Here is a 10,229-nt window from a genome sequence, read left to right on the forward strand (position 1 = left end):
ACGGGAGGTGGGGAACCCGGCTCAGGAGCAGGGGCAGGCACAGCCGCTGGCCGGAGAACCGGGCGCTTGTGCAGTCGTGACCGCAGCACGGGTCACAAAGGTGGATTTGCAAAATCAGGCAGGGATGTTCTGTCCAGCGCCACCCTCTTCCTCAGAATTAGGTAAATCTGCACGTCCGGGGCAAGTCCAAAACGACAGTGAGCAGGATTGTGGGTCTGGATCCAGTGGTGCGAAGTGGGTGAAAGCTTGTAGCATCTGGCAGACTTGTTTTGTGGCGATACGGCTTCACTAGATGCAGACAACGCTACAGGGGGCCCTGTGTCAGTAGTAAAGGTAAATGCCCCACGGACGGCTTTCAGAATAAGATCCCCTCCCTTTTCCCCCACGAGCACTTTAGAGCAGGAATTTTCCAGCCGGGCTTTCCAACGTTGTGCTCCTGCTGGGAGTGGAGCTGGGACCATGGGAGGAAGTAACTCCCAGAACAGGAAAGGCAGAAAGGAAAGGAAAAGAACATTGCGCTAGGAAAAAGTCCTGTTTGATGGCTACCAACTTCCACAGCCCTCGGTACAATACAGAACATCCTCTAATTCCCGTGTGAGACCACGTACCATGCAGGGAAACAGAGAAAACACGGCCAAGGTGAGGTGCAGGTAACCTGCGGAGGGACAAACACAAGTCGCTCAGGTCTCAGGGTGACGGTCCAGACCTGTCCTCCCTTCGAGCCGGCCGAAGTCATGACCACGCTGTGTCTCTGAACGCCCCGTGGCTCACCTTATCAATGTGGAAATCGAAACACGGGGGCTGCAGACGCTGGGATCGCCGCTGACCTACAGAGCACTGCTGATCAACCACTGCAGCCCCCCTGCCTCAAGCCGGGGCTCTCAGCCACGTCAGAGCCCAGCGGCTCCAGCAGGCTGTGGTTGACGCGGGTGGCGGAACCAGCCCCTGACTTTGTGCAGTTCCCACTCTCACCAGCACAGCCTCGGCACTTGTTTTTCAAAAGCAGCAGGTTGGCGTTGTTAGTCCAAAGCAGACCCCGCTCTGCCCCCCGTGTAACAGAAATAATCACAGGAAAGGCAGCAAAAGAGAAGACTCTTGGAGTCCCGTCCAGCCCAGCTCTAGGGTCAACACAAGATTCCTTGGGTCTTTTCCTAGTGCTATGACCATGGTGCTGGGACATCTCCCAGGGCTGTAGGAACATAATGAAAGTTCAGCGGGCTCGTGTTTTTCCTGCAGTCATCCTGTATTTCCCTTCTCTTTCATCCCTTTGGTTATAGTTATTTACCTGCTTATGTCCCCTCAACATCTTCCTCCTTCCTTGGGCATCTTCCAAGCATGCCTATCAGCCCCTCCCCGCCACCTGATTCAGCCTTTTGTCACAAACCAGTCCCTCAAGCTCCTGACCAGTTTACTGCTCTCTTCTCAGCTCTGACAGTGGTCATCTTCCGGCTGGAAGGCTAAAATTTTCCACGGGGCTTGCTGCCCGCAGCCAGAACCAGCTTTTCAACAACACGCAGCGCAGCAGCGTGGTCGCAACAAAAAAGCCACCTACTCCTTCAGGGAGAAGAAGACGCGGACCCTTTAGAAAATCGGTCAGTTCTCCCCCCCTCACCGCCCCACACCAATGCACAGACACCTTCCCATCCCGTTGCTCGCTCATCTAGTGGCAAAACGAAGTCTGCATCTTTATTAGGGCTCCAAGATGCTAGCAGAAGGGAAATAAAAAAGAAAACCACAGCTTCTCGAGCTGTAACAGATCCTACATTCAGGCCGAGAGTGCTTCTCCGAGGAGGAGAGAAGTCTGAGCACCGTGTTTGCTCAGTTGCAGAGCTCTGGGCCAGGTCTGGTTATTTTAGGGAAAACTGCAAAACCAGAGGAGCTTGACTTGAACCGAGCAACCTCAGCACCCCTTTTCGGTGTCGGAGGCAGAGAGCCTCCTGTTGCTGGTCGCACACCATTGCAGGCAGCGCGTTGTTAAAGCCCTCCCTCATTAAGTGCAGAGCACAGCATCAAAGTCAATAAATAAAACCTGCAGCCTGCTGGCGACGTCTTCAGCCACCCACTGCCAAGCGGTGACATAAGAAGCGTGGGGCCGTGGGTGTTTGTTGTTGGCAGCCCAAGGGTTAAGCTGGGTTAGTCATGTCCGGGCAGCCAGGGGCAGATGCTCAGCCCTTGGACACCGATGGTGGAAGGCCAGTGCCATCTGCGGGCCGCATCCTGCCTTGGATGCTCTCCCTGCTGCTCCGGGCCGAGGGACAGCAGCGAGGACGGGTCTGGCTCAAAGGACTGCTGCTTCGAGCCGTCCTTAAGCCGGGCACAGGGAAAACTGGTGCATGCAAGGAGAGACTGGCGAGCCAGAAGGGTTTGGGCCGTGCTAAGAGAGCAACTGTTGCTTGCGGAGGTGGGAAGAGAGGTTTGCTCGCAGCCCCTGGCAGCAGAGGTGCTGGGCTGGTGCTCCCATCTGGCAGACCGGCTTCCAGTTGAGGCAGCTGGGACGATACAGAAAGCCCCGACGGAACCCCCAAAGCGGCTGTCCTGTCCCTGATGGTTCCTGGGACACCACACAGCCCCGGGCTTGTACACGGCTGCACAGCGAAGGACGAGAAAAGCGCTGTCCTAAAAGCAGAGCTATTAAGGCACGTGGTAGTGAAGCAATCTGTCACATTCAGCCATCTGATCGTGCCAAAACCGGGAGGAAAACCCGTCTCCCAAATACCAGGCGGTGCTCTGACAGTAAGTCCGCACCTTACCTCAAGCACGATTCAATACTAGCGTCCTCCAAAGCTGGGAGAAATACAAACATGCACTGGCCACTGCAAAAAAATGGTTGCTCTCTCCATGCCCTTCCTGCAAACCAGGTATCACTGATCGTGAACAGCTAGTTTTGCCTAGAAAATATAACTAGATTGATAAATAAAAGTAAAAGTGAGCTCCCAGAAGCTCTGACGGGCTTCCTTGGTGGTTCGAGGGCGCCTTGTGCAGCCTTCCCCTGCCCTGGGGAGGCAGCACCCTCTGCTGCCGTCTCAGAGCAAACCAGTCCTTGCAATAAAGCCTGTTGGACTTCGCTGTTACTTTGCTGGGGATTTCCAGGCAGTTTTTTGTGGGTGCTTGGATTCAGTCGCGTGCAAAATGCCTCTTCTCCTAGTAAGTATGATGAATGATCAAATTTAACCGAGAAAGAAATCCATTAACTTTTAAAACCCTTTTAATCAACTGCTCGCGATGCTAGAAAAAAAAGGCAGTGTGTGACTGGAGAACTCCTAGGCTTGAAATGCAATCCTCTGATAAAGATGTCCCTCATCTGGAAGGTGGGAAACATTTTAGGATGCTTAAACCTGATCTCAGGCAAACTTCTATAGGAAAGAAACTACCCAGAGCCCCACAGAGCAAGGGTCTGCTTTTTAATGGAAAACTTGAGAAGATTTACCTGTTGTGGTGAGCTTCAGCAGGTGATGTGAAATTGCAAAATGTTCACAGAACAGCAAAACCTCCCTACTTCCAACTATAGAGCTTCCTGGAATCACAGATTTCCTATGCATGTGGTCGAATGAGCCAAATTACCAAAACGCAGAAAAATGAAGAAAGAGATATGTAGGACCTGCGTACAACATCTTCTCAGTGTTATTATCTGATCAAAGAAGAGCTTGTTAAAGGTTAACAAACGTGCTCAGATTAAACCCAGCTTCATCTCATCTTGTTCTCTAACGACCATACCTGAACTTATTTCCAGTAATGACCAGGCAGCTTGCTACCCCTGCCTGGCACTAGTGGAAACGCCTAGATGTGGTCCAGGACAACGGGGGAAATGTCCTTGTGTATCTAGGGCTTGTCCTTGGGAAGTGGACAGAGGATCAGATAAGACAGCCTCAATTTCACCTTTTTCCCGCAGGAAGACTGAAATACCAGTCTGCAAAATGACCACCGAAAACCTAGCTCCAGAAAGCGGTAAAGCAGATAGAAATGTGCTGCCTGTCGGCTGCGAGCCACCCCTCCGAGCGTGGCTGGAAGCAAGGCACAGTGACGCGCGGCAAAGCCGTTCTCTGCAACAGCAGCTCCCGACCGGCGATCCTCTCTAGGCTGTCACCAGTCCTAACACGAAGTCAGTCAGAGGAGTCATCTCGGCCAAAATAAAACTGAATTTTGTTGTTGTTCCACATCTGAATTCTGTTTTTCTCATACAAGGACAAGCCTGGCCAAGAAAGATTGCTTATAGACTTCTGCCAGTTTCCAATACCAGCACTAAGCAATAAACAGAGTGGTTCAAACACCAGTGATTTTCACACTGGAAGGAGTGCAATTGGTCTGCACGGAAAACTCCCTAGTGGGCTGGAAAGCAAACAAGTATCCTGATCCAGTCTGTTGGCTCGTCAGGAACACGCTGGAGTTGCCAGCAAACATGGGTCACTGACATCCTGTTTCTCTCCAGCTGCTCCAAGGGGTCAAACTGCATCTCCAGAAGTGGGAGAAACTTGCAGGAGGCTTCCTGTTTCCACTTCTCTGCCCAAGGAACCGTCCTCAGGCCAGAGAGGCGAAAGGACGCCCAGGCAGACGAAGATGTCCCAGGCGTGCGGTAACTGGGGGAACCCTGGCAAGAGTCGGCGGTACCTCTACGTCTTCTTTAGCCCTGGCTAATGTGACACGCACTACACTATGTAGCCGCAGTTGCAAGGCTGTGCAGTTGTCCCTGGTCAAACCAAGGCTGGGATTGCCTTCATTTATATTTCTAATGCCTCTGCTGAGATACACCCCTCTACAGACGAGCCCCTGCTGTGTTGATTTCTCTGCAGAAGACTCCGCAGTTGCCTGAATGAAGCGATCAACAGCTGAGCTAGAAGAATCCAGGAGTTCTGGAGTGAAATGGAAGCGGGTTTGAGTTTCTCCGGTGGTTAGGCTTGGACTAGCGCTGACGAACGTTGCTGGTGCCCTGCTTCAGAAACTGTGCTACAAGATAGTGGGATCTGTGACTGCTACATCACACCGAGACGCTTGAGGCACCCCTGGTGCCTCACGTCAGGGGGCATTGTTTCTCCATCCGTACATGAGATTTGGGGGGAGGTTCCCTTTCTTTCTGAGTCATCACAAGAGCAAGTGACCAGCAGCGAGTTTCTAAAAGTTAGCCTCACACAACCCATTACGCTGGGCAGCGAAGACTTCCCAGTGCAGCAGTCATCTCTAACCTGATGTTAAGAGGAGGATCTCACTAAGAAGGGATCAAGGACTCAGCAGTGACAAAACAGGAGAGCTTTGTAAACAAAATCAGCACCAGTGCTACGGATACAAGTGAAGAATCAGACCTTTCTTTTACAGCGGAAGGGAGACGAGCTCGCAGGAAGGGGAACAGTGCCTGCGATTTGCCAGCAGCCTGCAGATAACTACCTTAAGTTAGAGCTCTGCAGCTGCCGTTTCGTTCCTCAGGTGCCCTTCCCATACAAAACTGGGATCGAAAGCTGCCTTTGCAGCTGTTTTTCCCTGAGCTGCAGTTCTGCTGGCGTTTACCTCAGGAGAAGCAGTGGAGTTCCTCAGACTTTTTCTCACATGAATAGGAAAGGCCACATAATCTCTCACTAACAGATTTTGCAGCTTCTGTTACTTCAGTTAAATCCAGCCCAGCAGAGCTGAAACCCACCGATGTCCTTTTCCCTTGGCGTGAAAACCAAGAGCTGCAGCACAGGTACCACCCTTGCAGGGAAGGCTGGGGCTGAAACGTAAAAAACCGCTGAACTTCCTTCCTCAGACCAACTGATGGGTAAGGGTGGCTGACGGCGGCTGACGAGCATCCACATCCCTTGCCCTCCCACGAGACCTCTTCCTACTTGTTACCGTAGCTGCTATTACGTTAGAGATTTATCTCAGCTGTAAACCCTCGCTCAGACTCCTCGTAAACCTCCACCTAAAAACACGAGCTGTGGAAGAGCCCCGTGCACTATCCCTACCCGAGCACGAGGGGAACTGAATACAAAGAAAATGAAAGTCAGCATCACTTCCCTCTGTTCCAACAGCTGCCTTTTAACCACCCCCACTGAACTGAGCTGAACTGAGGCATATTTGCTTTTAAAGATACACAGCCTGGCCGTTTGCTGCCTCGTGGAGCCCAGAATGTTCAATTTTTTCCTGATTAATTTATATGAATTATAGGACGCCTATCTAGCTCCAGAGGCTGTTTTTTTTTTTTAAAATTCATGCTAGAAATATATATATACTGATATATATATATACGCACTAACGTATATATGATATAGGATTATTGTAATTTGTGGCTCTTGTGGCTATTTGTACAAAGGCACGTGGTCAGGCAGTTGGGGTAGATGATTTCTGAAGGGCCCTTCCAACTGAACTGTTTTGTTCTATTTTATTCGAATTAAATGGTTCATGGAGTGACGGAACAGCACGTCCGCTGTCACCCCGTGTCCTGATCCTTTGGTAAAGCGGTTACTGAGCACTCGAAGACATGCAGGTGAAAAAAGCAGTATGACCAGAATACAGCTGAATCCCGAACGGAAATATAGCCAGGAATGGCGCATCAAATGGCTGGCTTGAACTCAGTGCTAATAAAATTCGTGGTTTTTATGAAAGAAGGTACAAATTAAGCAGTATTTTACCACTGCTTGGCACGAGTTCATTGTGACTCTGGAGAAGGGAGTCAAGTCTTGGCCCTTTCCAGTTTAACGGCTCTCTTCTAATCCAAAATGTTTCTCTGCACAAAATTTGCAAGAGCCTTTGAGATCTATTCGCTTCCTGAGGATGTTTTCTTTCCTTTTGTTTTCTCCCTTTTTGCTGTACCTCTGCTGTCATCCCAGACTTGGGGCCGGGTGTTTCACTGTGGTGTGTGGGCAGGAGCCCAGGGGAGGGGGAAAAAGCAGACCTAATTACAGAGGATGCTCTCAAAAATAGAGTTGCTTTTCCCCTTGTCTGTGAGCTGGTGTGAGAGGTAGGTGTTCTAGTTCTTTCCATAGTTTTGGAACAACAGAAGGGCGGAGTTACTGGCAGATGGACTGTTGGCCATGGGTTTAAACTAAGCTCAGAGCTACACAGCCATCACAATAGAAACAACTGAAGTAATTTTACATATTTAGCTTCCTTTCCTTCCTGCTGTCTCTTTTCCTTTAACGTTCTTTATAAGAATATCAACCACCTATTCATTCCCTGCAGATCCTCAGCGCGGCCACAACATGACCACATCCTGCCCCAAACAATTACATCAAAAAGGAAAAGCCAGCAGAGCTGCTAGTGCTGGGCTGGGGAGAAGGAACGGCAGCAACGTACCGATTCCTGGAGATCTTGGTGAAGAAAGACAAGCCCTGTAAAATTCACTGCTTTGCTTCATCCCGTTGAAAAACCTTGTTGTGCCAACATTACAGGAGTCTGGGGAAATAAAACTGTAAGAAGAGGGGCTTTGTGGTCTACCAGCTGCAATGGTCCAGAGACTGGAGTGAAAGATGGAGGTTTTGGGATCACGTTAGCGATCTGGCTCAGAATGGTCCCTATAAACACTGCGTTGGTACAACTGAGGGCAGCACAGTGAAGTCCAGGGTCAGGACTAAGCAGCTGGTGGCGAGGGAGCAGCGACAGTGATCCCTACAGCTGTTCCTTTTGTCTGCTTTCCACACGTCAAAATGAGAGTTCGTGCAACAGCAAGCCCCCAAGGACTAAGGGGAAGCATGAATGGAGTACAGCCTGGCTAGACTGCGCGTTAACAACAACCGGATCTCTGAAGCACAGAGAGTGAGACGAGTAAATTTAAGTTTCATGTAAGGCAGTAGTTAATAGTCTGTTGTAAAGCCATTCCGAATTCTCATTCTGGGGGTTTTAACTGCAAAAACTTGCCTTGCCCTGGGCAGTTCAACTTGGACAGCTTCCAGGCTGGAACAGCTTTGCTTTCCTTGTCCTTTGAAGAATTTCAGAAGAAAATTTATCTATGTCCACGGAGAAAAGCATATTTCCTAGTGGCAGATTCTGAGAAAATCCCGCCTTCACTCACACTAGGCTAGAGCAGCAGTTAAAAGTGAACGTGACTGCTCCTGAGAAAGCCCAGCGCAGGGCTTGCTCTTTGTTAGGGTCACCACCTCTAAAGCCTTTATATCCATTGTCCTTCCAGAGACCGTATTCAAGGACGAGGGCGGAGGGACACTTAAGCTTTGTGTGTCGTAACTCTTCTGTTTCCCAAGGCTGAGAGAAGTTTTGGAATAATGTACAGTTTTAAAGCAGCCCTGAGACTGCTCTGATGCACGCTGAGAGGCAGAGAGCCCCAGATGGCTTCAGAAAGGGTAGACCATAATTGATCACCCGAAAAAAGATCCATAATTTATAAGGATATACTTCTTTAAAAAGGGATATGGAAACATTAATGATGATATATACTGTTGAGGCAGTGATTAGCCTTTTTAAGTCTTAAATCAGCCTAAAGCAGAGAGGAATGGGAAAGAGAAATGAGAAGAGGATTACTGCTGTGGAAGCTTTATGCAAGCCTGTGAAAGCACCTTATTTTGATCTTTGTCAGACCCGTGCTTCAGTTGGTCTGATCTAGATTTGACCCAGACTAGCAGTTCCTCCAATAACAGTTGGCACAAGAGCTAAGAATTCCTCTTGCTATGAAATCTTCAACTCCACGGAGAAACTTGGAGTAGTTTGGGGGGAAACTTAAATACACAAATTGTGCATTAACCAGATCGATAAACTTCACCTCCATTTCCTAAAGCTGAACTAATTACAACTTCAGCTAAAGAGCAGATGATACGTCTATGCTGTTTGTCCAGGCCCAGCCTGAAATGCAGTAATTGTGTGTAGTGAAGCTTTAAGCCTGGAACAGCAGCGCATGATCTAAAGCAGAGCAGCGCGGGTGAAATCAGCTGGAAAGCATATGCTTGGGTGATGCCTGCCTGCAGCTTGTGCTATCACACCTGTACCCTTAACTTGGAGACTAAAATAGAAAGTGAAGTTGTTCACTATACCAGGAAAGCCAGGACCAGCAAAACAAACAGGGCAAAAGCTGCATACTACAGGGACCGCCAGTAAAGCGGCTGCAGGATTGCTGGCATTCATGCAAAGGGGCAGAAGTCATGGAAAGTTCTCTGGGAAACAAACTCAACAGGAAACAATCCTGTTATATAAGTGCATAGACTGGCTACTACCGCACCCATAAAGCTTTCAGAGGGCTATTTCTCATTTACTGACAGCAGAGAAACGGACACCATAAAGATTTTTTCAGCTTTGGCTCTGCTGACCTACAATTTTTTGCAGAATATACATTCCCCTCGGATACCAAGAAGTGCATTAGATTACAACCAAAAAAGACATTATATTGCTGGCCTATGGAAAAAATGATGAGTTTGATGCAAAGCATCAGGACTGAACATTGGAAGACGTCTCTCTAATTCTTTGGGAGCATACCCCTCTGATTTTGGGCACATAACCTAAGGTTTTCAAAAAAAAAAAAAAAAAAGCCTGTAAAGTTGCACCTGCTTCAACTGTTCACCTTTACTGGCTTTCAAAATCATACTTGATTTACATGACTTTCAATTCACAGGCAGTTCTTGTTTCTGGGATATAGAAATGAAATAGTTTGGCTCTCAACTTCTATTTCAGTCTTGCACTGAATTTGTGTTTACGCTCGAGTTTCTTTGGGTCCATCACATCAAAGCACTCTGTGAGGTTATTAGCGTGCTAAAACTACATACATCAGCTATTTCTGGGTTAGGTCAAGGCTGAATGTAAGCGTTACTTTTTAAAAATGAAAAAAATGGAACAAGAACGCATCACCTGGAACATTTTCTGAGAGCGCTGGCTGCTTTTTGGTGGCATCAACGTTTTTAGGTGGGCTTCACGCTGCCATGACAGTGTGTAACATCTGCAAGTTTGCGACTGCTATGAATAAACTGTGGGTGAAACTGTGAGCAGTTGCATGTCTCATCCTCTGGTTACCCGGAGATGTTTATGGCTATCTGTATGACTCACTACTTAATGAGTGTTTGCATTACCAAAGGATCCAGAGGTCTCAGTCAAGCACAAGACCCCATCGTGTTACGAATTGTACATGTACAGGGAGAGTCACTGCCCCAGAGAACTCGCAACATAAACAGGCCAGACAGAATAAGGGAAACAAAAGCGTAGAGGGGCTGGCTGTCACACAGCAGAGCAGCGAATAAAGCACTTATCCTCTTGTCTCTCTGCTCAGAGATCTACAAAAAAAATCACGCTGTATCCCTCTGCACTTGCAAAAATAAAAAGGGCAA

At 48.7% G+C, this 10,229-nt stretch overlaps 1 long non-coding RNA gene across 1 annotated transcript; it reads left to right on the forward strand.

Moving 5' to 3' along the window:
- Window positions 1–203: 203 nt before the first annotated feature.
- Window positions 204–4,008, forward strand: LOC125180622 (uncharacterized). The gene is made up of 3 exons (XR_007159347.2): window positions 204–333; window positions 1,427–1,592; window positions 3,890–4,008. It is a non-coding gene; the product is annotated as an uncharacterized lncRNA (long non-coding RNA).
- The last annotated feature ends 6,221 nt before the right edge of the window (window positions 4,009–10,229 follow it).

The sequence above is a fragment of the Anser cygnoides genome, chromosome 22 (assembly GCF_040182565.1).
Source record: "Anser cygnoides isolate HZ-2024a breed goose chromosome 22, Taihu_goose_T2T_genome, whole genome shotgun sequence".
NCBI classification, from domain to species: domain Eukaryota; kingdom Metazoa; phylum Chordata; class Aves; order Anseriformes; family Anatidae; genus Anser; species Anser cygnoides.